Source organism: Ovis canadensis, chromosome 15 (assembly GCF_042477335.2).
Source record: "Ovis canadensis isolate MfBH-ARS-UI-01 breed Bighorn chromosome 15, ARS-UI_OviCan_v2, whole genome shotgun sequence".
Classification (NCBI taxonomy): Eukaryota; Metazoa; Chordata; class Mammalia; order Artiodactyla; family Bovidae; genus Ovis; species Ovis canadensis.
Window position 1 is genome coordinate 37,848,357 of NC_091259.1, and position 27,209 is coordinate 37,875,565.

A 27,209-nucleotide genomic window follows, 5' to 3' on the forward strand; every position below is an offset into this window, starting at 1 on the left:
CGTCCTCAGAGAGGAAACCAGCTGCCTGGAATATTGTCAGTCACAGCTGCAGTTGAATAAATCCTGACCAGGAGGAGGCCAGCACTCCTGATGTCGCGCTCCTGAGAGGGCAGGGGTGCTGCTTGTCTCCTGGGCCTTCCCCATCACTCCTACCACTCTGCTCCAAACCACATCTTCCTCCTCTCCCTGGAGCCAGCCCAGCGCCCGCCTTCAGGAAGCTTCCTCCAGGTGATTCCACTCTGAGCGACTGTGTGTTTCTTGTTTTTGTGTCTTGACCCAGGGCCCATTTCATTCAGTTAGAAAAACACCAAAAATGTATAAAAAGGACAAAAACAAAAAGAAAAAAGTAAACAAAAAGGAAGAAAGAGAGAAAGGAAAATGTCAGCGGAGTCCCTGTCTGGGCTGCAGGATGTTGTTGGGCTTTTTCAGGCAAGAGCACAAGCATGCCAAGGAAACCAGTGTTCTTCTGAGGGGATGAATGCCCGCTGGAGTTCAGGAGCAGGGACGCATCCAGGGCCCATCCAGGTGGGAAGGCTGCGGGGGGTAAAGACGGAAGAGGGGCTGTGTGTGCGCGTGCTTTTGGTCCCATTCCAAATCCCCCACGGATCCTCGGGTATGCTTTTCTGTATGGATTCTTTGTCAGGCCCCAGTACATACGATGCACTGATTTTATTTAATTAATTAGAGATAACAAGAGATAAAATCCATGGCATTTTCCAGGCCAGAATACTGGAGTGGGTTGCCAGGCCCTCTTCCAGGGGATCTTCCCAACCCAGGGACTGAACCCACATCTGTTATATCTGCTGCATTGCAGGTGGATTCTTTACCATTTGAGCCACCAGGGAAACTCACACACAAGAGATAATGCATTTCTTTATTTTCTCTAAAACAACTTCAATTAGACTCCAAACCCGGTTTCTGCCTGGTTGGTGGGAGCTGAAACTTTGTCATCTTGGTGTCTTGAGACCCAAGGCAGTACAAAGATTCCAGGTCACATATGGAGCCCAGGCACCAGGAGGCAGGCCTCCTGGCAGCCATGTTTGCCCTCCACACTGCCGAGGCTCCCTTGAGCTGCTCTGCTGCCGGCCTCCCCCCTGGAGCTCAGGTTTGAGGTACAGGAATCCTGTACCTGGCCATTGGCTGGGGAGCTAGTAGGGGGCAGGACATGTTCCCCACTGCTGGCAGTTCCTCCTCTGTACCTCTCTGGCTAAGGAAAATCTCTTTTTAGTCCAGGAGACGCTCTTTCTATGCTCCCCAGCATCTCTCTTCTCCATCAAGGACACCTAGCATATCCACTTGGGAAAACAGAAGCCAGGAATACAGGAAGAGTACTGTATTCATTGGTGTTATGGACTGAATTGTATCCCCACAGAATTCCTATGTTAAAGTCCTCAGGCCTGGTATCTCACAATGTAACAGATAAGGACCTCAAAGAGATAATTATGTTAAAAATAAGGTCTTCCCGATGAGCTGTAACCCAATAGGACTGGTGTCCTCATGACAAGAGATTTTGAACACAGACATGCACAGGAGGGAAACCATGTGAAAATTCCAGAAGAAAGAGGCCATCTGCAAGTCAAAGGAGAGAGACCTTAGAGGAAACCAACCATGCTGACGCCTTGACCACAGACTTCCAGCCCCTAGAACTGCGAGAAAGTAAATCTCTGTTGTCTGAGCCACTTGGTCTCTGGCATTTTGTTATGGCAATCCTAAAAAGTTAATATTGTTAAGAATTTGTGTTTGGTTTCTCTAAAATACGGGTTTTCCAGGTGGCACTCGTGGTAAAGAATCCACCTGCCAATGCAGGAGATATAAGAGACGAAGATTCCATCCCTGGGTTGGGAAGGTCCCCGGAGGAGGAAATGTCAACCCACTCCAGTATTCTTACCTGGAGAGTCCCCATGGACAGAGGGGCCTGGAGGGCTACAATCCATAGGGTTGCAAAGAGTTGGACACGACTGAAGCGACTGAGCAAGCATGCACGTTATAACAGTTCAGTCAGTTCAGTCGCTCAGTTGTGTCCGACTTTTGCCACCCCATGGACTGCAGCACGCCAGGCCTTCCTGTCCATCACCAACTCCCGGAGTTTACTCAGACTCTTGCTCATTGAGTCGGTGATGCCATCCAACTATCTCATCCTCTGTTGTCCCCTTCTCCTCCTGTCTTCAATCTTTCCCAGCATCAGGGTTTTTTCAAATGAGTCAGCTCTTCACATCAGGTGGCCAAAGTATTGGAGTTTCAACTTCAACATCAGTCCTTCCAATGAATATTCAGGACTGATTTCCTTTAGGATGGACTTTTTGGATCTCCTTGCAGTCCAAGGGACTCTCAAGGGTGGAACCCAAAATACAGTGGCTTAAATATGATGGAAGTTAATTTTTATCTCATGAATGAACGTGAACATGGGCATCAGGGCTGATGTGGGGCTGGGGACTCACCTTTTGATGGTCTGCTCTGTCACTCCCAGGAATGTTGCTCTTATTTTTATGGTCCCTGAGAGCTCCCAGTCATGTCCCTGGGCCCACACAGAGGAAGAAGGGAGAGGGAAGGAAACGCCCCTTCCTTTGAAGTGCGCTCCACTTCTGCTCATACATAATGGACCAAATTTGGTCACATGGCCATATCTAACAATGAGTAAGGCTGGCAAATGTCATGATTCTGGATGTCTATGAGCACAGCCCGAAAGTGCGGGTTGAGATACTACCAGAGTAAGAATAAAATGACATCTAGCAGTCTTTGCCCTCCCAGAAGCAAGGAAGAACAGGAATTATTGATTGGCTGGATGAAAGGGAGAAGGGGAATGGCAAGGAGGAAATCGTAAATATCTTCAAAATTATCCACTAAACAAAGAACAGGAAAACCTGTGCTGATCCTGTCCTCTAGCTGCTCCCGAATGCTCACCATTTCTAGAGAACAGTGTTTAAAAATGAGCAATTATAACAAACATGACCACAGGCAATGGAGTGAAAATGACTACAGTTACAACCTACATTGCAGTTGCTCTTTGAAAGAGGCTACATCCATTAGAAAAATTTTCCCATGAGCCACTTGGAGATGGGAAGGGAGAACCTGAGAGCCAGGACCAGCTGGATGCTGAGAAAGAAGAGCAATACCAAAACGAATCTGTGTAAGAACGCTATAGGAATCGGGCATCACAGAGGGCAGAAGTGAGGGCCAAGTAAGAGGCAGAGAGGTGAAGGGGACTTCCCTGGTGGTCCAGTGGCGAAGACTCTGTGCTTCTAATTCAAGGGGCTGGGGTTGGATCTTTGATCAGGGAACCAGTCAGTTTGTTCAGTGGCTCAGTCGTGTCCGACTCTTTGCAACCCCATGGACTGCAGCACGCCAGGCTTCCCTGTCCATTATCAACTCCGGAGTTTACTCAAACTCATGCCCATTGAGTCGGTGATGCCATCCAACCATCTCATCCTCTGTCATCCCCTTCTCCTCCTGCCCTCAATCTTTCCAAGCATCAAGGTCTTTTCAAATGAGTCAGTTCTTTGCACCAGGTGACCAAAGTATTGGAGTTTCAGCTTCAGCATCAGTCCTTCCAATGAATATTCAGGACTGATTTCCCTTAGGATGGACTGGTTGGATCTCCTTGCAATCCAAGGGACGTTCAAGAGTCTTCTTCAACACCACAGTTCAAAAGCATCAATTCTTTGGTGCTCAGACTTTCTTTATAGTCCAACTCTCACATCCATACATGACTACTGGAAAAACCATAGCTTTGACTAGATGGACATTTGCTGGCAAAGTAATGTCTCTGCTTTTTAATATGCTGTCTAGGTTGGTCATAACTTTTCTTCCAAGGAGCAAGCGTCTTTTAATTTCATGGCTGCAGTCACCATCTGCAGTGATTTTGGAGCCCAAGAAAATAAAGTCTCTCACTGTTTCCACTGTTTCCACATCTATTTGCCATGAAGTGATGGGACCGGATGCCATAATCTTAGTTTTCTGAATGTTGAGTTTCAAAGCCAACGTTTTCACTCTCCTCTTTCATTTTCATCAAGAGGCTCTTTAGTTCTTCTCGCTTTCTGCCATAAGGGTGGTGTCATCTGCATATCTGAGGTTATTGAGATTTCTCCAGGCAATCTTGATTCCAACTTGTGCTTCATCCAGTCCAGCATTTCTCATGATGTACTCTGCATATAAGTTAAATAAGCAGGGTGACAATATACAGCCTTGTTCCATGTCCAGTTCTAACTGTTGCTTCTTGCATTGCATACAGATTTCTCAGGAGGCAGGTCAGGTGGTCTGGTATTCCATCTCTTTCAGAATTTTCCACAGTTTGTTGTGATCCACACAGTCAAAGGCTTTGACATAGTCAATAAAGCAGAAATAGATGTTTTTCTGGAACTCTCTTGCTTTTTCGATGATCCAGTGGATGTTGGCAATTTGATCTCTGGTTCCTCTGCCTTTTCTAAAACCAGCTTGAACATCTGAAAGTTCCCGGTTCGCGTATTGCTGAGGCCTGGCTTGGAGAATTTTGAGCATGACTTTACTAGCATGTGAGATGAGTGCAATTGTGCGGTAGTTTGAGCATTCTTTGTCATTGCCTTTCTTTGGGATTGGAATGAAAATTGACCTTTTCTAGTCCTGTGGCCACTGCTGAGTTTTCCAAACTTGCTGGCATGTTGAGTGCAGCACTTTCACAGCATCATCTTTCAGGATTTGAAATAGCTCAACTGGAATTCCATCACCTCCACTAGCTTTGTTCATGGTGATGCCTCCTAAGGCCCACTTGACTTCACATTCCAGGATGTCTGGCTCTAGGTGAGTGTGAGTGATCACACCATCGTGATTATCTGGGTAGTGAAGGTCTTTTTTGTACAGTTCTTCTATGTATTCTTGCCACCTCTTCTTAACATCGTCTGCTTCTGTTAGGTCCATACCATTTCTGTCCTTTATTGAGCCCATTTTTGCATGAAATGTTCCCTTGGTATCTCTAATTTTCTTGAAGAGATCTCTAGTCTTTCCCATTCTATTGTTTTCCTCTATTGTTTTGCATTGATCGCTGAGGAAGGCTTTCTTATCTCTCCTTGCTGTTCTTTGGAATTCTGCATTCAAATGGGTATATCTTTCCTTTTCTCCTTTGCCTGTCACTTCTTTTTTTTTTTTTCACAGCTATTTGTAAGGCCTCCTCAGACAACCATTTGGCCTTTTTGCATTTCTTTTTCTTGGGGATGGTCTTTTTCACTGCCTCCTGTGCAACATCATGAATCTCCATCCATAGTTCTTCAGGCACTCTGTCTATCAGATCTAATCCCTTGAATCTATTTGTCACTTCCACTGTATAATCGTCAGGGATTTGATTTATGTCATACCTGAATGGTCTAGTGGTTTTCCCTACTTTCTTCAATTTAAGTATGCATTTGGCAATTAAGAAGTTCATGAGCTGAGCCACAGTCAGCTCCCAATCTTGTTTTTGCTGACTGTATAGAACTTCTCCATCTTTGGCGGCAAAGAATCTAATCAATCTGATTTGTGTATTGACCATCTGATGATGTCCATGTATAGAGTTTTCTCTTGTGTTTTTGGAAGAGGGTGTTTGCTATGATCAGTGTGTTCTCTTGGCAAAACTCTATTAGCTTGCCCTGCTTCATTCTGTACTCCAAGGCCAAATTTGCCTGTTATTCCAGGTATTTCTTGACTTCCTTCTTTTGCATTCCAGTCCCCTATAACGAAAAGGACATCTTTTTTGGGTGTTAGTTCTAGAAGGTCTTGTAGATCTTCATAGAACCAGTCAGCTTCAGTTTCTTCAGCATTACTGGTCAGGGCATAGACTTGGATTACTATGATATTGAATGTGGTTTGCCTTGGAAACAAACAGAGATCATTCTGTCATTTTTGAGATTGCTCCAAGTACTGCATTTTGGACTCTTTTGTTGACTATGATGGCTACTCCATTTCTTCTAAGGGATTCTTGCCCACAGTAGTAGATATAATGGGTAAATTCACCCATTCCAGTCCATTTTAGTTCTCAAATAAATAAGATAAATATTAAAAAAAAAAAGTGGAGAGGTGGAAAATGACTTGATAGAACCCTTAGAACAGGATGCCTAGTATTTCATTTTAAATCACTTGAGTTCTGTAATGTAACTCTATCCTGCAAACCTTTAGTCAAATCTACTAAATATATAAAGGCCTGTGTGTGTGTGAATTTCACATCTGGGTCATTAGTACAGAACAGGGGCAGCTTTATGAGAGGACAATGCACTTGTTTATTGAACAAATTAGGCAAAATAGGGCTGAAGCAGTGGTGACCAGAGACTGCATTAGCAGTATATCCCCTTCAGAATTCTAGAGGGACAGGGATGGAGGTGAGAATGGAATTCTAGCCAATTTCATTGAATCTCAAATATCAAAGCACATCAGCAGTATTTGCATTAAAGCACTATGACACAAAAACTGGTTAAATGTTGCTTCCCAGGCTCACGTCCCTCTGCCCAGGGGAGTCAGAGAAAGTATTGCGAGACCCCATGGACTGGGGCCTCTGTCCATGGGATTTTCCAGGCAAGAATGCTGGAGCGGGTAGCCTATCCCTTTTCCAGGGGCTCTTCCCAACCCAGGGATGGAACCGGAGTCTCCTGTACTGCAGGTGGATTCTTTACTGGCTGTGCCACCAGTGAAGCCTCAGTTAAATATGCTTCCTTGGCTCATGTCCCTCTGCCCAGGGGAGTCACAGAAAGTGCTACAGAGGAGAGGACACAGTATTGCCTTAAAGGAGATGAGGACTAGCTTTCATAGTGGAAGGAAGAGGTTTTTTAAAATAACGCATTAGAAGGTTATAAGCAGGGTTAATGCCATTGAATCTGGGCTTGAAGAATGAGATGGGGTTTGGATCTGTGGATGTGTTACAGCCTCTTTCCCCCTGCTACTCACTAAAGACATGTATCTTTTTTGGAGGAGTTTCTCCTGTATCTGCCTGCAATGGAGATGGCTATCTGTGGGGCCCTAAATGGGAAACCTTAAAGAAGATGGGTTAGCTTTGTGGTCGGAAGCTAAGATGGCGCCTGGCGGAAGAGATAGGGGCGTGGTCTATGTTAGCTTTTGATTGGCTCTCTTGATTTCCATGCACGTGGACAGCTCCTGATCACCATAGACTCCTGTTACAATGAAGGTGCATGATGATTTGACCTTTAACGTGATTGGTGCAACTATGGCATATTATGATTTGACCTTTAATGTGATTGGTGCAACTATGGAAAGTCCCTCGCAAAACCCCCTTGCTTGCCTATATAAACCAAGAGTTTGCGGCAGTAAAGTGGAACTGCTTAGACGGAGCCCCTGTCGCATCTGATTGTCTCTCGCTCCTGAGGGGCTGGGTTGGCGGACAGCAGGCTCACCTCTCCTCGGGACCCCTTGGCTTTGCTGAGGGATGTTCCACTGCCTCTCTCTTTCTGCGGCGCGCCCCCGGCAGCTATCTTTGCCAACTTGGTTCCTGGGTTTTTGTGAAGCAAAACAGTGGTGAGAGGGGTAGAAAGAGACAGCAAGAAGCCCAGATGGGGATGTGCATTGGGAAGGGCTGAGAATCACGTGTGGGAGATGGTGGGTGTGCAAGGAGGCCCTCTAAACAGCACCCCTCTTCCTGCTTAAATCCTGAAACAATGAAGATGAAGACAGGGTGACAAGGTGTCAGGCAGTTGGAGATGAGCTATCACGATATGAAGTAGCTGTTGTTGGTGAGTGTGACTTCTAAAAACATTGAATAAATTGGACATATACCATCGTATAAATAAAAAGTGTACAACTGCAGGCAGGCATTGCCTCAGAGAAAAGAGGAATTAGACCTCACCCTGGTCATCCCTGCTTCTCCGTTAAACTGTTCTGACTCTCTAACACTTACTGAGAGTTGCAGTGGAAAACCCCATGTCTTCAGGATCTTAAGAGGCAGACATACGGGGGGGTTGTATATCTAATCAAGAGAAGAGGTAAAAAGAGGGTTCTGTAGGCCAAAAATAAAAAGCTCATTAGTCGACACCTTGAGAATTATGGCTCAAGAACTTTATCTGGGTGGCATTTTTGCAGAACTATGCATCCAAGGGCATGAAATAAAATAACTGCAGTTGAGCAACTGGCTGTCATTCTGTCTCCACACCATTGCCAAGAGCCTCCTGAAGATTTTCCATCTTTCCTGTCTGTGGAGCTGAAACACTGGTGCTGGTGATTATGGTTCATTTTAGCAGTAATAATGATGCTTGCAGTACTAACAATCCTTTAAATTTATTGAATTATTTCAGCTTTCAAAGATCCTCTCTCCTTGTCTTTCCACTTAATTGTACAATGACCCTGGGACTAGTCAGCCTAGGTAGGACTATACTCATTGTATTTTAGGGGAAACAGGCTCAGAGAGGGAGTCCATGCTCACACCACCCCCTTCTCTGTTTCCCAACTCTTTCTGACTGTGCTCTTTTGATATTTGATAGGGGCTAATAAATAATTCCCCTTTCCATGCCTGAATTCACAGCCAATTGAGAGACAGAGGCACAGGGTGGAGATAGAAATATCAGCTTAATTGCTGGAGTGGACCAGAATCATGACTACAGGGGGCTCAGAGAACACCATCATGTGTTCACTGACATTGGAAGGAGAGCTGGAGATGCTGATCCTGGATTTCTTTTCTGAGCCAAATTCTCAATTGAGTTAGAGGTTGTTTTGTTTGGAGATGCCTTCCATCGAGCAGAGTACTAGAGGCAAACTCTCTCTGGAAGAAAACTTTCTCAACTTAGGCTCAAAGGACCCTAACAGATTACTATTATGAGCTCTTGAATAAAGATGACCAAATTCATTAGAAGCCAAGTCACCATGCCTGAGAGTCACAGAAACAATGGACAGCGGATTTCAAGGACAGCAGATGATGGAGTGTCTGATACTTAATACAGACTAATTATATAGGAAATGTTTAAAGAATTAAATGCATAAAAATGCGATGCTTCAAAGAATATAATTACAAAGAGAAGCATACAATAAGAAATTGTTAGGGACAAGCAGATTTGAAATTAAAAAAGAAAACCAAATCCAGTCATTTTATTTAATACAACATTGTGAATGTCCTAAATCCCACTGAATTGTTCCTTTTAAAATGACTAATTTTATGTTCTATGAATACAAACTCAAAAGGGCCACCTCAAAGTGAAAAATGTAGTTGTTGAAATGGGAACTCAATGGATAGGTTTAAAAAGCACAATTTCAACAGAGTTGAAGAAAAAAGTAGTGAACAGAAAGATGTATTTGAAGAAGGTATCCAGAACATCTGAAAGAGGAAAAAGGAGTTGGAGAATCTGAGACGTTAAGAGAGACGAGCTGGTATGAGATGGTCTAATAAACATCCAGTTAAGTCAGAAGGAGAGAAGAGAAAGAAATAAGGACAGGCAACATCCAAAGAGATTCAAGTCATGTCTATCATTAATAGCACAATAAGGAAACATGAATCTTGCATTATAGTGGAAGATTCAATGAAACCTTTTGATCTGCTCAATAGACACAGAATTTTTTTTTTTTTTTGGTAAAATTAAACACCTTTTGCTAGGAATACAGTGAATAGACCAGAATTCCTAAACATGGAAAAAAGAATTGACAAAAAACCTGCAATAAGCGCCATTCAAAGAATAGCAAAACCCAGAGTAAAACCACAAGTGCTGACAAGAATGCCAAGCAAGTGAAACTCACATATTGCTGATGGGAATGCAAAAATGGTACAGTTACTTCTGACAAGAAATTTGGCAATTTAATAAAGTTCAGTATATACTTACTCTAGGACTTAGTAATTCACTCCTAGGTATTTACCTATATGAAGTAAAAAACTTATGTTTGGAACTTCCCTGGTGACCCAGTGGCTAAGACTCTGTGCTCCCAAAGCCGGGGACCTGGGTCCCATCCCTGCTTAGGGAGCTAGATCCCACATGCTACAATTAAGAGTTTGCATGCTGAAAGTAGAACATCCCGCGCATTGCAACTAAAACCCCTAGCAGCCAAATAAATAAATAAATATTTTTTAAGAAAGAAAAAAAAATTATGTTTACCTAATGTTTTTCCGGTAGTCATGTATGGATGTGAGAATTGGACTGTGAAGAAAGCTGAGTGCTGGAGAATTGATGCTTTTGAACTGTTTTGTTGGAGAAGACTCTTGAGAGTCCCTTGGACTGCAAGGAGATCCAACCAGTCCATCCTAAATGAGACCAGTTCTGGGTGTTCATTGGAAGGACTGATGCTGAGGTTGAAACTCCAGTTCCTTGGCCACCTTATGCAAAGTGTTGACTCATTGGAAAAGACTCTGATGCTGGGAGGGATTGGGGGCAGGAGGAGAAGGGGACGACAGAGGATGAGATGGCTGGATGGCATCACCGACTCGATGGACATGAGTTTGAGTGAACTCTGGGAGTTGGTGATGGACAGGGAGGCCTGGCGTGCTGCAGTTCATGGGGTCGCAAAGAGTCGGACACGACTGAGCGACTGAACTGAACTGAACTGCACTTACCTAATGTAAACTATGGGCTCTGGGCGATTATGGTGTCAGCGTAGGTTCATCACTTGTAACAAAGGCACCATGCTGATGGGTGGTGTTGATAATGGAGGAGGCTGTGTATGTGTGTGGGCAGACGGTATATGGGAAATCTCTGCATTTTCTGTTCAGTTTTGCTGTGAACCTAAAACTGCTCTTTAAAAAAGTTCTGAAAAAATATATTCACATGAAAACGTGTATGTGAATATTGATAGTGGCTTTATTTGTAAACAACCCAAAAGTTCCTCAATTGAGAAAACAGTGTTGACAATGAATGTCATTGTGTGACAGCTGTGGGCACATCCATACAATGGAACACTCCTTGGTAATAAAAAGGAAAGAACTGCTAATGTAGGCAACACGATGGGTTAATCTCAAATGCTTTATGCTAAACGAAACCTCTCTCCTCAGATAGCCATGATTCCATTTACATGACATTTTGGAAAAGGCAAAACTCTGCACAGAGAACAGATGCTGATTGCCAGGGGTTTTCCAGGGAGGATGTTTGGGAGTGATAAAAATGCTCTGTCTTGGGACTTCCCTGGTGGTCCAGTGGCTAAGACTTGGATCTCCCAATGCAGGGGCCTGGGGTTCAATCCCCAGTCAAGGAACTAGATCCCACATGCTGCAACTAAGACCTGATGCAACCAAATAAATAAAAATAAATATTAAAAGATGGTCTTTCTTGATTGTGGTATGACTGCATGTATTTTCAGAATTTATAGACTGTTGTACTTAAAAAGAGTCAATGTAAATTATACCTCAATAAATCTGACTTAAAAAATTGGAATATTTCTTCACCAAACACAAGGCAGGGGGTTCCCTGGTGGCTCAGTGATAAAGAATCCACCTGTCAATGCAGGAGACACAGGTTTGACCCCTGGTTTGGGAAGATCCCACATGCCGTGAAACAACTAATCTCATGTGCCACAACTATCGAGCCTGGGCTCCAGAGGCCGAGAGCTGCACCACAGAGAACATGTGCTGCAACTGCTGAAAACCACGCCTCCCAGAGCCCGTGCTCTGCAAGAGAGGCCACTGCAACGAGAAGCCTGTGCACCGCAACTAGGGAGCAGCCCCAGCTCGCCACAGCCAGAGAAAAGCCTTTACAGTCCAAACAATAATAAAAAAGACAAGGCAATATACCCATATTCATAGCAGCTCATTATTCACACCAGACAAAGGGTGGGAATAGAATCCATCAGCGGATGAAGAGATAAGTAAAATGTGGTCTATCCATACAATGGAATATTATCCAGTTTTAAAGGGGAAGGGAATTCTAACACATGCTACAACATGGATGAATCTTGAAGACATTCTGCTAAGCGAAATGAGCCAGTCACAAAAGGACAAATATATGATTCTAATTTATATGAGATGAGCTCTCCTGGTGGGTCAGTGGTAAAGAATCTGCCTGCAATGCAGGAGATGTGCTAGGAGCTACAGGTTCAATCCCTGGGTCGGGAAGATCCCGTGGAGAAAGAAATGGCAACCTACTCCAGTATTCTTGCCTGAAGAATCCCATGGACAGAGGAGCCTGGCAGGCTACAGTCCACGGGGGTCACAAAGAGTTGGACTTGACTGAGCATGCAGGCACAAGAAATGTCCTGTCCGAGATTTTGGGACCCCATGGACTGTGTACACCGGGCTTCTCTGTCCTTCACCATCTCCCTCAGTTTGCTCAAACTCAAGTCTGTTGAGTTGGTGATGCCGTCCAACCATCTCATCCTCTGTCGTCCCCTTCTCCTCCTTCCCTCAATCTTTCCCAGCATCAGGGTCTTTTCCAGTGAGTTGGCTCTTTGCATCAGATGGCCAAAGTATTGGAGCTTAAGCTTTAGCATCAGTCCTTCCAACGATTATTCAGGGTTGGTTTCCTTTAGGATCAACTGGTTTGATCTGTTTGCAGTCCAAGGGACTCTAAACAGTCTTCTCCAGCACCACAATTTGAAAGCATCAATTTTTCAGCGCTCAGCCTTCTTTATGGGCCAACTCTCACATCCGTACATAACTATCTTCTCAGATATATTTGTTGCAAATATCTTCTCCCTTTCAATAAACTGCCTTTTTTGTTTGGTTGATAATTTCCTTCGTTGTGCAAAATCTTTTTGGTTTGATTAGCTGCATTTATTTTTGCTTTGATTTCCCTTGCCTGAGGTGTCATATCCAAAATGTATCACTAAGATTGACGTCAAAACATGTACTACCTTAGTTTTCTTCTAGGAGTTTTATGGTTTCAGGCCTTATATTTAAGTCCTTAATCCATTCTGAGAATGGTGTAAGAAAGTAATGTAGTTTGATTATTTTGCATGTAGCTGTTCAGTTTTCTCAACACTGGAGGCTGTCTTTTCCTCATTGTATTAATACATTCTTACCTCCTTTGTCATAAATTAATTGACCATATAAGTGTGGGCTTATTTCTGGGCTTTCTATTCTGTTCCATTGATCTGTGTGTCTGTTTTTGTAACATGTATTTTGGCATATCTTTGTAACACATGTAATTTTAAATAAGGATGTGTGATACTTCCAACTTCATTCTTTCTCAAGGTGGTTTTGGGGTCTTTTGTGTTTCCATACAAATTTTATAATTATTTGTTCTAGTTATGTAAAAAAAATATCATTGATTTTTGACAGGAATTCCGTTGAATCTGTAGATTGTCTTTCTCTGTCTGGTTTATTTCATTTGGCATAATACCCTCCAGGTCCATCCATGTTGTTGCGTATGGCAAGAGTTTGTTCATTTCTATGGGTGAGTCTTGGTTTTAAAGTCAGTTTTTTTCTGATACAGTATCGCTGTATCAGATTTCTCTTTGTTTTCATTTACATGGAATAACTTTCCCTGTCTCTTTCCTTTCAGTCTGTGTGTGCTATTAGATTTGAGGTGAGGCTCTCCTGACAGCATGCATATGGGTCTTCCCTTCTGCTTTTGCTCTCTTCCTCTTTGTTTCATTCCTTTGTTTTCGTGTGTACGCATCAATGATAGATTTATGGTTTGTGGTTTCCATGAGGATATAACTATTTTAAAGTGATGATCTCTTAAATTTGAACACATTATAACAAGCCTGCCTTTTATCCCCCCACATTCAATATTTTAACATTATATTTCACATCTTTTTGCATCTTTTTACTACTTATGAATATAGATCATTTTGTTACTTTTTCCTATCTTCCTACTAGCTTTATAAGTGGTTGACCTACTACCTTTACTGCATGTTTGCCTTTACCAATGATATTTCCTTTCGTAACTTTCATATCTCCAGTTGTAATCTTTTCTTTCCCACTTTGAAAAGCCTCTTTTACATTTCTTGTGAAGCCTGTTTAGCTGTGCTGAACTGTTTTAGCTTTCGCTTGTCTGTAAAACTTCTTTACCTCTCCTTGAGATCTGAATTATAGCCTTGCTGGGGAGAATATTCTTGGTGTTTTCCTTTCATCACTTTAAATTTATCATTCCGCTCCCTTCTGGCCTGCAAAGTTTCTGCTGAAAAGCCATCTGATAGTCTTACAGGAATTCCCCTCTTCGTACCTAGTTGCTTTTCCCTTTGCGGCTTTTAAGATTCTCTCTTTAACTTTTGCCATTTTAATTATGATGTGTCTTGGTATTTATTTCTTTGGGTTTTCTTATTTGGAACTCTCTGTACTTCCTGGACCTGGATATCCATTTCCATTCTAGGTTAGGAAAATTTTCAGCTATTATTTTTTCAAGTAAAAAAGAAAGTTTCAAGTAAGTTTTCTCTCTTCTTCTTCTGGGACCCCTCCAATGCAAATGTTAGTACTCGTGATGTTGTCCCAGAGGTCTCTTAAACTATCCTTTTTTAAAAAAAGAAAAAAACTCTTTGGACTAACTTGGCAATTCAGTGGTTAAGACTCCATGCTTCCACCGCAGGGGGTTCGTGTTCAATCCCAGGTTGGGGCACTAGGATCCTGCATGCCACTTGGTGTAGCCAAAGGGGAAAAAAAAAGCCCTCTCCTTTCTGTTCGGTTTGGGTGATTGGAAGACACTTCTCTGTCTCTCAGTTCGCTGATCTGTTCCTCTGTATCGTCTAATCTGCTGTCGATTCCTCTCGTGTATTTTTTTCTTTTAGTTATTGCATCCTTTGCTCTGTTTGGCTCTTCTTTATATCCTCTAACTCTTTTAGAAGCTTCTGCCTTCTCACTGTCTTCATCCATTCTTCGCCCGAGTTCTCTGAGAATCTTTGTGATCATTACCTTGAACTCTTTATTAGGTAGATCACGTATCTCCACCTTGCTTAGTTCTTCTCTGGGGATTTTATCTTGCTTCTTTATCTGGAACATCTTTCTCTGTCATTTTATTTTGCCCGATTCTCTGTTTTTATTTCTGTGTATTAGGTGGGTTGGTTATGTTTCCTGATCTGGAAGTGGCCTTATGTAGAAGGTGTCCCATAGGGGCTGGCAACACACTCCTGCTCTGGTCACCTGTATGCTCTAGGAGTGGTCTGTACATGGGTTCCATGGGCCTTTCTGTCATTTGGGAGGTGACTGCTGTGGGTTCACTGATGGCTAGGACTGGCCCTGGCCCAGCTGGCTGCCAGGCTCTGCCTTCTGTGAAGGCTGCTTGCTGGCAGGCAGGTCTGGTCCTGGTGTGGCTGACAGGGGAGCCTGGGGCTTTCCAGAGCTGGTGCAGGCTCACTGGTTGGGTGGGACTGGGTCACTGCGGATCTGGCTTCTTGGCCTGGGGCAGGGGGTCCTGAGGCTGGTGCTAACCAGTTAGTGGGAAGGCAAGCCTCTGGTGTTAATAGGCTAGAATAGCTAATAGCTTGCCAGCACGCTATTAGCGTGTCCTCATGCTAGAATGAGCTTCCCAAATGATACTGCCAGCATATGATCCAGGCCTCTGCACTGGGTCTCAGAGCATGTGAGATTTTGTGTGCTTCCTCTCTGTTGGTAAAGAATCCACCTGAAGTGCAGGAGACGTAAGAGACACAGGTTTGATCCCTGGGTTGGGAAGATTTCCTGGAGGAGGAAATGGCAACCCACTCCAGTATTCTTGCCTGGAAAATCCCATGGATAGGAGTCTGGCAGGCTACACTCCATGAGGTCGTAAAAGACTCACGACTGAACAACTGAGCATGCACACATGCACCTTTAAGAACAGAGTCTACAGTCCTCCAGCTTCCCTGTGTACAAGCCCTTCTCGCCTTCAGAGCCAGATATCCTGGGAGTTCATCTACTTAGGGCAGGACTTCCAGGGCTGGGGAGCCCAAAATGGATCTCAGACCCCTTGTTTCTTGGGGAGAAGCTCTGCAATTATCATTGTCCTCCTGTCTGTGGGTCAGATACATGTCAATTTTTTTAAAAAAATTAATTATTAAAAAAATTTTGTTGTTGTTGTGCTGGGTCTTTGTTGCTGTGCGCAGGCTGTCTCTAGTTGCGGTGAGCAGGGGTTTCTCTTGTTGTGGAGCACAGGCTGTAGGCGTGCAGGCTTCAGTAGCTGAGGCTCGTGGGGTCTAGAGTGTGGGCTCAGTAGTTATGCACAGGCTTAGTTGTTTTAAGGCATGTGGAATCTTTTCGGGTCAGGGATCGAACCCATGTCCCCTGCATTGGCAGGTGGATTCTTATCCACTGTGCTACCAGGAAAGTCCTCTGCTGAGTCTTATCCACTTTTCCAGGAGGAGATGTCCCCCTGTTACTGGGCTATGATTGCTAATATGGCTTAGTCATCTTTGCAACCTCAGTTCCTAGTACAGAGCAGAGAGACCTGTGCATGTTGGCTGAGAGCATGCTCAGTCACGTGGCACTTGCATACATCGCTTGCAATCCAGAGAGCTGAGACTAGCGCAGCCTCTGTTCTGTAGAGGAAAATATTTGGGAAAGTGCCCTGCCCCCCAGGAGTTCTCTTTATGCTGCAAATGACAGGAAACCCGCCCCAAATTGGCTTAGGCAAGAGAGAGAATTAGTTGTTAACTGAATAGTGCAGGGGTTATGTCAACTTCAAGTGAGGCTGTACCCAGGGTTCTATTTAATAGGCACCTGGTTTCTCTTTCTCTAACTCTGCCTCTTCTTTGTTGGCTCCATTCTCAGATAAAGATTCTCATCATGACCCCCAAATGGTGGTTAGCAACTTCCAGGGAATTTCTTTTCTAGAGGACCAGTGACTGCCTGCTCCAGACTCATTGATTTTGAATGGAGTAGAGCCAGACCCGAGGGACTTCCTAGGGTCCGTGGCTTGGTTTAAGCCAACCAGCCTCTTCCCTCGCCTCTCACCTCTGGGAACAGAAAGACCATCAACTCCAGGGAAAAGCCCACAGATGGACAATGGGGGAAAGGAACACTGAGAGATGATTACCAAAGCAGGGGAGAAAGGTGCTGGGCAGCCAAAAAGTAGAAAATCCCTTACACGTGGACTTGATGGTAGAAAATAGGGCTGTTGGAACTGCAAGCACAGTTACCCCGTCTCAGTGGGACCAGGGTGAAGAGATTGGCAGGCAAGTTCTGGTCCGTGGAGAGCAGCCCAGGATGATGCTTTGAGTGGGGATGGAGGGTAGAGCTCATATGACTCTACAGCACAGTGGAACCAACTTCAAGGTAGTTGGGAAAATGAAAGTTTAATTAATTCACATCTTTATGCATTCAATAATACTTAAAAGACCCACCAAGCTACATACTAACACACAAACCAGTAGTACTGGGGTTCCTGTCCTGGCTCTGCTGATAACTTGTTGTGAACTTAGATCATTTCCACTCTGGGCCTTAGCTTCCTCATCAGTAGAGTAAGGGTACTGGATTTGTGAAAATGGTTCACATACACTGGGGACCAAATAGACAGAAACTGTTAAATGGGCAAGGCAGGCAGAACGTAACTGGACAGTATACTTATGGCTGACATTCACCGCCACCCATCCACTCACCCAGCCACGCACCATCCATTGTGCAACCATTAATCTACAGATTTATTGACTGTTAATTTATGTTTCATACTCTGCTAGGTACCAGGGGCCCTTTATTCAGTTGATGGCCCTGGTTAAACCCTGGGGAGAAACATAATTTTTTTCTTGATGGCCTTGTTGTGTGGCATGTGAGATCTTAGTTCCTTACCAGGGATCAAACCTGCATTGGGAAACCTAGCCACTCAACTTCCAGGAAAGTCCCAAAGATACTTTTTTTCTATGGTACATTATCAGAACTCTTTCTTTCTTTTTTTTAAAAAAATTAACTAATTTATTTTTAGCTGCCCTTGGTCTTTATTATTGCATGTGGGCTTCTCATTGCAGTGGCTTCTGTCGCTGCAGGAGCTCTAGGACACGTGGGGTTCAGTAGTTGCAGCATGCGGGCTCCGGAGTTGTGGCACACAGGATTTGCTGCCCCGCACCATGTGGAATCTTCCTGGACCAGGGATCAAGCCTGTGTCCCCTGCACTGGCAGGCAGATTCTTAACCCTGGACTACCAGGAAGTCCCATCAGAGCTCTTTTGTTAATGCCCTCGATGCATCTCTCAATCAGGAGCTAAGCATACAGGGCATCAACTCCTTTAAGGACCCTCCAGCTTGCAACTCCTCAATACACTATAAAAGCAAATTCTCTACACTTCTTTGCCCTTCCAGAAAGGTTCACAAATGGGTGTGGGGCCCACAGAGAATATGCTCTATTGGCAAATAGGGTGTTTTGAAGGCTGATTTCAGAGCTGCAGGCACCCAGTTGATATAGCAACTCCTCCTTCAATTTATCCTATTAAATAATTCACTGACTAAGGAGATCCTGAAAGCACATGGTCACAGACTGCTTTTTCTCTGTTTCTCGATTTGTGGTTTTCTTTCCCCTGACTGTCTCTGGAGACCGAGCCAGGGTCTCTACGTTACAAGTACATCTTGTATTTTTAATCTCGAGCCCTTAATAAACTGGGGGGGTGGGGTAGAGGCATAAAGAGAAGAATGGAATTAAAACCACATCCTGGGGTAATGAGAACTAAGCCTTGCTTACTTCTTTTCCCACTCCCAGAACTGCTCCTTTGCCCTCCTTTTTTGGAAAGAGACAGATCTCTGTTTGCCTAGTGGGGGTCTGTGGAAAGTCCAGTTCACATACACAGTAACCTTGTTGATAGACACGGTCCCGCCATGGGAGAGCTGCCTGGAGGGAATGTGTTCACTCACCATCACATTAGGGTGTCTGCAGGCTTGCTCTTCAGGCAGAGTGGAGCTGGGCTGAAGGAAAGATGGGAGGATTTTCCTACTAATGGAGAACCTGGAGGGGGCAGGGTGTCTGCCTGTACCTCCAGAAGTGTGGAGTGCAAGAAGGCTCTGTGTGACGTGGCCCCTGGGGAGATCTCCTGGTGGGGAAGGCCAGGGAGCAGATCTGAAAGCCGGTCGATTCTCTGTATAGGGTGTGGCTGACTCAGGACAAAGTCAAGGCCCAGTTCTCCAAGGTTAGCCATGTAGAGCGAAACTTCCACTTCTAGATCAAGAATGGCTTCTGAAGTCTCAGTGTCCCCCTGGGATTCTGTTCCCTTTGGCTCTGTCACTGGACAGCCAAAGGCCACTCCCCATTGGCTCTAGGTGGCTGACCCCGATCATTGCCTCAATTTCCCAAAACACGGCTGAGTCAAGATTGCGGCATTTAACAAAGCATTGCACAAAGTTCAGGGATGATGAAGGGAAAAGACAAAACAAAAAACAAAGTAACATGAAACCAATCCCAGTGCCAGCTTGAGGACCCCACCCTGCCCAGAGCTCTATCCTGACCCTTCACACCTGACAGGGGTCACCTGTTTCCACCTTCTCTGTCCTCAAATATCACCTTACCTTGGGGGATGCAAGGGATAACTTCATCAGACAAGAGCAAATAAACTCCTATGAGACTGAACTGTGGTGTTGGAGAAGACTCTTGAGAGGCCCTTGAACTGCAAGGAGATCCAACCAGTCCATTCTAAAGGAGATCAATCCTGGGTGTTCTTTGTTTTAGAAAAGGCAGAGGAACCAGAGATCAAATTGCCAACATCCGATGGATCATTGAAAAAGCAGGAGAGTCCCAGAAAAACATCTATTTCTGCTTTATTGACTATGCCAAAGCCTTTGACTGTGTGGATCACAATAAACTGTGGAAAATTCTGAAAGAGATGGGAATACCAGACCACCTGACCTGCCTCTTGAGAAGCCTGTATGCAGGTCAGGAAGCAACAGTTAGAAATGGACATGGAACAACAGACTGGTTCCAAATAGGAAAAGGAGGACGTCAAGGCTGTATATTGTCACCCTGCTTATTTAACTTATATGCAGACTACATCATGAGAAATGCTGGACTGGAAGAAGCACAAGCTGGAATCAAGATTGCCGGGAGAAATATCAATAACCTCAGATATGCAGATGACACCACCTTTATGGCAGAAAGTGAAGAGGAGCTAAAAAGCCTCTTGATGAAAGTGAAAGAGGAGAGTGGAAAAGTTGGCTTAAAGCTCAACATTCAGAAATGAAGATCATGGCATCTGGTCCCATCACTTCATGGGAAATAGATGGGGAAACAGTGGAAACAGTGGCTGACTTTATTTTGGGGGGCTCCTAAATCACTGCAGATGGTGATTGCAGCCGTGAAGTTAAAAGACGCTTACTCCTTGGAAGGAAAGTTATGACCAACCTAGATAGCATATTCAAAAGCAGAGACGTTACTTTGCCAACAAAGGTCCATCTAGTCAAGGCTATGGTTTTTCCTGTGGTCATGTATGGATGTGAGAGTTGGACTGTGAAAAAAGCTGAGTGCCAAAGAATTGATACTTTTGAAGTGTGGTGTTGGAGAAGACTCTTGAGAGTCCCTTGGACTGCAAGGAGATCCAACAAATCCATTCTAGAGGAGTTCAGTCCTGGGTGTTCTTTGGAAGGAATGATGCTAAAGCTGAAACTCCAGTACTTTGGGCACCTCATGCGAAGAGCTGACTCATTGAAAAAGACTCTGATGCTGGGAGGGATTGGGGGCAGGAGGAGAAGGGGACGACAGAGGATGAGATGGCTGGATGGCATCACCAACTCGATGGATGTGAGTTTGAGTGAACTCCGGGAGTTGGTGATGGACAGGGAGGCCTGGCGTGCTGCGATTCATGGGGTCGCAAAGAGTCAGACATGACTGAGTGACTGAACTGAACTAAAGACATAAACACAGATGGTAACAGGAAGCTTGATTTGTGATCCTCCTTGCAGCTCTTTTCCTTTGGAGTGTTCTCTCTGGCAGCAGCCTAAGGTCATGAGGTCCTCCATGAGGACAAGGTCTCCACTGTCACATTCTGTTAGGTTCTTTTTGAATTATTATTATTCTAATTTATTTCTCAAATTATTCAGAAACCAGACTATTCATCCCTTCACCTCACCACTAGAGACACCTATTTATTGAGGCTTCCATCAAAGACATACTATTGGAATCAAGATACAAATGTGATGGAGAAAACCCTGAAACCATCATCCAAATAGAGTTTAATGCATTAAATGATTATTTTTCTTGGCTGGTCCTTGATTGAAACTTCCTTCCTGGGTTTGTTTTCTCCATAAATCATGGTAAGGATGGTGTGGGGCTGAGGAAGCCTGGCCCATCCCCAGTGCTCCTGGTGAGGATAGAGCAGTGCTCCCAGCAGTTCATCTGTAGAGCCAGCTTCCCCAGGGAGTAAGAGAGGTCATGGTCTTTCTCTTTGGGCTTCCTGAAATCCTGTGATCACAGGAGAGGGCTGGCGTCCACCATGATTACTTCATTTCACATACCAACCACTCACCTCTCCCATCCACCTCCTAACTGGCACTCTTGCCTGCTTCTCTCCAAGCTTTTGCGTCTTCAGTAAAACCTTTTAACTCTGCAGCTTCTTACAGCTGCAGTCTTCCACAGAAATAATTTCACTGCTACCTTTCAAAGCTTACATCATCTCTCCTCTGGACTAATGCAGTCATAATAAGAGGAAATGGCTTATAAAGCATTTGCTATGTGCTAGGCATGGTCTGTGACAACCTAGAGGGGTGGGGTGGGGTAGAGGGTGGGAGGAAGCCCAACTTGAGAAAATGAATAAGACCTTCACAGAAGCAGAGACTCCCAAACCTCTCTTGACCCAATTCCCCTTCCAGTTACCTTCCCATCTCTCTCTTAACCTTTTCCAAAAAGAGTTCACAAAAGAATGATCTCTCCTCTACTCCTTGGGGCGGGGGGTGGGGGGTGGGGGGGGTGGGGGGTGGGAGAAGAAAAGGAGGGCTTAGATAGTCACTGTCCTAAAAGAAGTTCTGTGTAAAATAATTTTTAAAATGTAGTGCTGTGCCGTGCTCAGTCATGTCTAACTCTGTGCGGCCCCATGGTCTATAGCCCACCAGGCTCCTCTGTCCATGGGATTCTCCAGGCAAGAATACTGGAGTGGGTTGCCATGCCCTCCTCCAGGGGATCTTCCCTACCCAGGGGTTGAACCCACTTCTTTTTTGTCTCCTGCATTGCAGGCAATTCTTTACTGCTAAGCCACCGGGGAAACCCTAAAATGTAGTATCCACGCTTATAAAAAATTCTGAGCCGTGGCACTGCTCTCAGCTGGGTAGCCCAATGCAGAGCTTTAATAGATGTTCTGTATGAACTAATTTAAAAAGACATATTAAATGACTTTCAAAGTAAATGAATACAAAGGAAAGGAAATGTCATTTTTAGTCTGGAGACGTCATTTTTGTTTTGCAAGTGGAAATAAAGCCAACATTGAATTTTAAAGGCGGATGGGCTTCCCTGGTGGTCCAGTGGTTAACAGTCTGCCTGCCAATGCAGGGGACTCGGGATTGACCCCTAGTTTGGGAAGATCCCACCTGCCATGGAACAGCTAAGCCCATCACCACAACTACCGAGCCTGCGAGCACAGCTACTGAAGCCCGGACACCTAGAGCCTGTACTCCTCAACAAAAGAAACCACAACAATAAGCTTGGGCACCACGACAAAGAGTAGTCCCCACTTGCCACAGCCAGAGAAAGCACAAGAGCAGCAGCCAAGACCCAGTGCAGCCAAAAATAGATAAATAAGTAATTGGGGGAAAAAAGAAAAAACAACTTCATGATCTGGCCTGATTCGACTAGACATAGGGTGCTCAACCCAGGGCTCTGTGACAACCTAGAGAGCTGGACTGGGGTGGGAGATGGGAGGGAGGTTCAAGAGGGAGGGGCACGTGTATACCTGTAGGTGATTCACGCTGATGTATGGCAGAAACCAACGCAATATTGTAAAGCAATTTTCTTCCAGTAAAAAGTTTTTTAAAAAATGGATCCTTTTCCTATCTCAAAAAGTAAAATAGTACAACTTACTGTATGCATAACTGAACTGGCGCTGAAGTGAGAAAGTCCCGAATCGTCACAGGCTGTGCTTCCTGGACGTGGTTCCCAAGGAGGTAAGCTTGATTGCCTTGTTCGCCAGGAGTGGTTGTTAACGCGAAGCTGGGAGGCAACAGGAAACTCCCAACTGCGCTATGTCTGAATGAACATTACGGCAGGATTTTCCTGTGATTAAATGCTCCGAGGGTCTGAGACAGAATTATCAGAGGGACCCAGGTGAGGAGGACCTTTAGGGTAGCCTCTCCCAGGAGGTGATGTTTGTGCAGAAGCGTGAATGATGTATGGCAGGAGATCGAGGTCAGAAGGAGTTCGAGGTAGGAAGGAGGGGTAGGTGGGCTGCAGGGCTGAGAGCGGAGGGATCCCAGAGCAGGTTGGAGGCAGCGATCCTGAGACCCGGGCTGGGACAGCCCAGCTCCTGGGCTAGGCACGCTCTTCTCCAGCGAAACCCAAACCCAGCATCTGCAACCGGCTGCTTCTCTTCGGGTTCATCGTCTGTCTGCTGCCTTCTCCTGACTCCGGCATCTTCTGTCCTCTTCTAACTCCCTCTCAACCCTAGGAAGTGGTTCTGCTCTCATCCCCAGTTTACTTTGAGAAGACCGAGACACAGCTTAGGGTGGCTGCCTGAGGTCACACAGAGGGTCGAATCCATACAGTCTGGCTCAGAGCTGTGCTCTTAACCAATGCCACCTTAAACTGTTCCTCACCGGGGCGCCGGCTGACAGCTCTTGATCCCACCACCAGCCTTGCCTGGGCCGGCCTTGTGGGCGGGTCTCCACCTCCCCCACCTCTATGACCACTGCGGAGGCATCTCCATGTGCTCTGGCTTGGCTGGGGTGGTGCTGAGAGGAGCAGGATGGGGAGGCTTAGTGAGTGCAGCCTTTCACTACCCTGGCCCTGCACCCCAAGGGAGCCCAAGGCATGGGATGCACAGGGAGGGGCCTGTCTGAGACTTCTTACACCTGTGCTGCGTTCTGATCACCACCATCATCACCACCACCGAGCACCGACTCTGTGCCGGGCCCTGGGCTAACGCTTTCATTTCCAGACGACCCTGTGAGCAGGATACAATTTTCAGGTATGGTTTTCTGATCTTAGGGTGACAAAGGGTATTTGTTGCTTGGGTGCCCACAGATTGGGGTTTGGGGTATTGCAGAGATGTCAAGGCTACTCCATTTCTTCTAAGGGATTCCTGCCCACAGTAGTAGATACAATGGTCATCTGAGTTAAATTCACCCATTCCAGTCCATTTTAGTTTGCTAATTCCTAGAATGTCGACGTTCACTCTTGTCATCTCCTGTTTGACCACTCCCAATTTGCCTTGATTCATGGACCTGACATTCCAGGTTCCTATGCAATATTGCTCTTTACAGCATCGGAAAGATCTTCATGACCAAGATAATCATGATGGTATGATTACTCACCTAGAGCCAGACATCCTGAAATGCGAAGTCAAGTGGGCCTTAGAAAGCATCACTATGAACAAAGCTAGTGGAGGTGATGGAATTCCAGTTGAGCTATTTCAAATCCTGAAAGATGATGCTGTGAAAGTGCTGCACTCAATATGCCAGCAAATTTGGAAAACTCAGCAGTGGCCACAGGACTGGAAAAGGTCAGTTTTCATTCCAATTCCAAAGAAAGGCAATGCCAAAGAATGCTCAAACTACCGCACAATTGCACTCATCTCACATGCTAGTAAAGTCATGCTCAAAATTCTCCAAGCCAGGCCTCAGCAGTACGCGAACCGGGAACTTCCAGATGTTCAAGCTGGTTTTAGAAAAGGCAGAGGAACCAGAGATCAAATTGCCAACATCCGCTGGATCATTGAAAAAGCAAGAGAGTTCCAGAAAAACATCTATTTCTGCTTTATTGACTATGCCAAAGCCTTTGACTGTGTGGATCACAATAAACTGTGGAAAATTCTGAAAGAGATGGGAATACCAGACCACCTGACCTGCCTCTTGAGAAGCCTGTATGCAGGTCAGGAAGCAACAGTTAGAAATGGACATGGAACAACAGACTGGTTCCAAATAGGAAAAGGAGGACGTCAAGGCTGCATATTGTCACCCTGCTTATTTAACTTATATGCAGACTACATCATGAGAAATGCTGGACTGGAAGAAGCACAAGCTGGAATCAAGATTGCCAGGAGAAATATCAATAACCTCAGATATGCAGATGACACCACCTTTATGGCAGAAAGTGAAGAGGAGCTAAAAAGCCTCTTGATGAAAGTGAAAGAGGAGAGTGAAAAAGTTGGCTTAAAGCTCAACATTCAGGAAACAAAAATCATGGCATCTGGTCCCATCACTTCATGGGAAATAGATGGGGAAACAGTGGCAACAGTGGCTGACTTTATTTTTGGGGGGCTCCAAAATCACTGCAGATGGTGATTGCATCCGTGAACTTAAAAGACGCTTACTCCTTTGAAGGAAAGTTATGACCAACCTAGATAGCATATTGAAAAGCAGAGACATTACTTTGCCAACAAAGGTCCATCTAGTCAAGGCTATGGTTTTTCCAGTGGTCATGTTTGGATGTGAGAGTTGGACTGTGAAGAAAGCTGAGTGCCGAAGAATTGATACTTTTGAAGTGTGGTGTTGGAGAAGACTCTTGAGAGTCCCTTGGACTGCAAGGACATCCAACCAGTCCATTCTAAAGGAGATCAGTCCTGGGTGTTCTTTGGAAGGAATGATGCTAAAGCTGACACTCCAATACTTTGGCCACCTGATGCGAAGAGTTGACTCATTGGAAAAGACCCTGATGCTGGGAGGGATTGGGGGCAGGAGGAGAGGGGGATGACAGAGGATGAGATGGCTGGATGGCATCACTGACTTGATAGATGTGAGTTTGAGTGAACTCCGGGAGTTGGTGATGGACAGGAAGGCCTGGCGTGCTGCAGTTCATGGGGTTGCAAAGAGTCGGACACGACTGAGCGACTGAACTGAACTGAACTGAGATGTCAAGGCAGCTCTACAATGGCCTTTCTGCCTTCTCTGCTTCTCTCTGCATCCATTCTCCTCTCCTCCAGCCAGACTGCTGGGCCCACTTAGATCTCCGTCTCCCCTGAGCCGTGTGGAGTGAAGCCTGCCCTGGCAGCCTCAGCCCTCAAACTGCGTGCTCTTTTACTCTCAGTCCTCATGAGCACTAGGCTTCCCTGATGGCTCAGACGGTAACAAATCTGCCTGCAGTGGGGACCCAGGTTCAGTCCCTGGGTCGGGATGATCCCCTGGAGAAGGGAATGGCTACCCACTCCGGTATTCTTGCCTGGAGAATCCCATGGACAGAGGAGTCTGTCCATGAGCTATATAGAATCCATGGGGTCACAAAGAGTTGGACATGACTGCATGCCTAACACACACACACCTCATGAGCAGCTGCCATTTCCTGCCGTATCTGCTGGTTCAAAGCTCAGAGGAAAAGGGAGACCCCCATCTAAGATACATGGTCACTTGAAGTGACCGTGGGACTGCCTTTGAACTTGGTGGGAATGGGGGGCTGGATCAGCAGTGGTAGTTAGGCCTACTACAACATCACAATTTCCATTTTAGAGAAGGGGAAGTTAGGATCCAGAGAGGTTAAGTAACCTGCGTAAGGTCACACAGCAAGTTGGGGCCAGAACTGCAGTTAGGAAGAATTCAGAGCCACCAGACTCCATAGCCTCTTCCACCAGGTATGGAGGCCCCCGGGCCTGAATTCTGACTTGAGACGCTGCTTCTCATTTTTATCCACCTGTGTTCTGTTCCCCCAGGCCTCTCCCATGCTCCGTGTTCCTTCTCTTGTTCCTGGAAGGGCAACTCCTCAACATTTCTGCCTTTCAACCAGCTGGGCAGAAGAGGAAGACCTTGGACCCTCCTTCAGGACTGGGAAGCACCCAGGGGCACCTTACGTGAGGAGGGTTGTGGTCCTGGAGGGGAGAAGATGCTTCTTGGAAGAGACTCCGGCCAGGCTGCTGCTCCTCCTCAGCCCTCAGGTCCCTCAGGGGCAGTGCTGGTCTTTGATGGGCTGTTCCTGGCACTTCAGGTGGTTCTCCCTGACTTCCCGCCACACCTCCCTCCCACAGCTCTCCTCCTGACCCTCTTCAGCCAGATGGACCCTCAGTTTGCAGCACCAGGAGGCTGGGCCGAAAAAAGAGAAATGGCCAGAAGTAGAGGGTTCAGTGGTATCAGTTAAGGGATTAAAGTTGTCGTTTACTCAACAGTCTTATATTGAGCACTTAGCTTGCTGCAGGATCTTGGCCAGAGTGCTGGTGCCAACCCTCCAGGGCTGTTGCTTAATGCAATCAGTTCTACAGAAGTAAAATAATCATAATAGCCACTAAATACTTATTTGAAATTTGTTTGCCAGGCACAGTGCTAAGTTGCTTTGTGGGGTATTTCTTACTTGATTTTCATAATAATCTTATGAAATAGGTGCTATTAAAACCTTCATCCTTTCCTGA

At 45.4% G+C, this 27,209-nt stretch overlaps 1 long non-coding RNA gene across 1 annotated transcript in view; it reads left to right on the forward strand.

Annotated features, from left to right (window-relative positions):
- LOC138420927 (uncharacterized) overlaps nt 1-27,209 on the forward strand; it is a 69,091-nt gene extending 41,882 nt beyond the window's left edge. The window contains exons 3-4 of the long non-coding RNA XR_011249363.1: nt 281-525; nt 26,520-27,209. This is a non-coding gene — a long non-coding RNA (uncharacterized lncRNA). The remainder of the gene's footprint in view (nt 1-280; nt 526-26,519) is intronic.